The 2,089-nt window shown below is 45.2% G+C and overlaps 1 pseudogene; it reads left to right on the forward strand.

Moving 5' to 3' along the window:
- The first annotated feature begins 729 nt into the window (after positions 1–729).
- On the forward strand, positions 730–1,853 carry LOC138423736 (cyclin-dependent kinase 4-like; annotated as a pseudogene).
- The last annotated feature ends 236 nt before the right edge of the window (positions 1,854–2,089 follow it).

The raw sequence follows: 2,089 nt of genomic DNA on the forward strand, positions 1-2,089 counted from the left end.
GTAGGGTCACTTTATGTGACAACAACAGAATACACCTACTCAAGTTCACGTGGAACATTTACCAAGATGGACCACATTCTGGGCAATAAAATGGACCACATTCTTAAAATATTTAAATGAATAGAAATCACACAATGTCTGCTCTTAGGTTATTGTAAAATTAAATTAGAAATCAATAACAGAAAAATTATTGGAAACTCCTAAACTGCACAGAGATTAAATGAAATACTCTTAAATATCACATGGGTCAGAGAAGAAATTGCAAGAGAAATTTAAAAAGTTATTTTAAACTAATGAAAAAGAAAACAACCTAACAAAATTTGTGGGACAGAGCAAAGCAGTGCTGAGAGGGAAATTTATAGCACTGAATGTTTATATAAGAAAAGAAATATCTAAAATCAATAGTCTAAGTTTCAATCTCAAGAAACTAGGAAGAGTAAGTTAAATCTAAATAATCAGAAGAAAAGAAATAATAAAAACAGAAATCAATGAAATTGAGCCCCCCCATCCCCCCACCAGCAGTTTCCCATGCCTCTTTGGCAGCTGGCCACATGGTGAGGGGGAGGTGAAGAGGACAGCTCTAGTCTGTGTCCGGTGTCGTGACTGGGCCTGGAGTGTACAGCTGCCCCTCGGCTTGAGTGTATGGCTCTAGGAACTGGCTCTGGGGCCCCAGTGACAGGCCACCTCCACAGCTCCCAGCACAGAGTGAGAGTCACCTCTGGTCTGAGAATGGCTACCCCTTGATATGAGCCAGTGGCTGAGATTGGTATTGGGGTCTATGGGACAGTGGTCCACACAGTGGCCACTTTGCGACCCTCAGGAACATAAGAATCCCCTATGGAGGAGATACTGGAGTGTGCTTGGCCATCAGCATAGTTTGTGAGGTGGCCTTACTGCAGTGACTAGAGGCTTTTGAGCTTCCCGTCCTTGTTGGGCTGATTGATGTCTGTGCTACAGCCCAAACTAATCGGGAGATCAAAGTGACCCTTGAGTTTGAGCGTGTGGATCAAGACCTAAGGACATATCTAGACAAGGCACCCTCATCAGGCTTGCCAGTGGAGACCTCCAGTATTTTTGCCTGGAAAATTCCATGGATAGAGGAGCCTGGTAAGCTACAGTCCATGGGGTTGCAAAGAGTTGCACATGACTGAGCAACTTCACGTCTTAGATTTCCTTCATGCTAATTGCATCGTTCACTGAGACTGGAAGCCAGAGAACATTCTGGTGACAAGATGGGACTGTCAAGCTGGTTGACTTTGGCCTAGCCAGAATTTAGAGCTACCAGATGGCACTAAGCCTGTGGTTGTTACACTCTGCTCCAGAAGTTCTTTTGCAGTCTATGTATGTAACACCTGTGGACGTGTGGAAGGTTGGCTGTACCTTTGCAGACATGTTTCATCAAAAACTTCTCTTCTGTAAAAACTCTGAAGCTGACTAGTTAGGCAAAATCTTTGACCTGATCAAATTGTACCCAGAGGATGACTGGCTCCAAGATGTGTCTATATTCCAAGGCTGCTTTTCCCCCTAGAGGGCCCTGCTAGTGCAGTTGATGGTACCTGAGATGCAGAAATTGGAGCACTGCTCTGCAACTGGAGTTGCTGAATTTTAATCCATACAAGTGAATCTCTGCCTTCTGAGCCCTGCTTCCTGCTGCTTTAGTTGCTAAGTTGTGTCTGACTCTTGCAACCCTGTAGACTGTAGTCTGCCAGACTCCTCTGTCCATGGGATTCTCCAGGCAGGAATACTCGAGTGGGTTGCCATTTCCTTCTTGATTCTGAGCCCTACAGTATTCTTATTTACACAAGGCTGAAGGTAACCCAGAGTGGGCAACAGAATGGACGCTTTCCAAGTGAAAGTTGCTCATTCGTGTCCGACTCTTTGCGACACTGTGGACTATACAGTCCACAGAATTCTCCAGGCCAGAATACTGGAATGGGTAGCAACCCCATAGACGGCAGCCCACCAGGATTCCCCCGTCCCTGGGATTCTCCAGGCAAGAACACTGGAGTGGGTTTCCATTTCCTTTTCCAATGCATGAAAGTGAAAAGTGAAAGTAAAGTCGCTCAGTCATGTCCAACTCAGCAACTCC

The sequence above is a fragment of the Ovis canadensis genome, chromosome 18 (genome assembly GCF_042477335.2).
Source record: "Ovis canadensis isolate MfBH-ARS-UI-01 breed Bighorn chromosome 18, ARS-UI_OviCan_v2, whole genome shotgun sequence".
Classification (NCBI taxonomy): domain Eukaryota; kingdom Metazoa; phylum Chordata; class Mammalia; order Artiodactyla; family Bovidae; genus Ovis; species Ovis canadensis.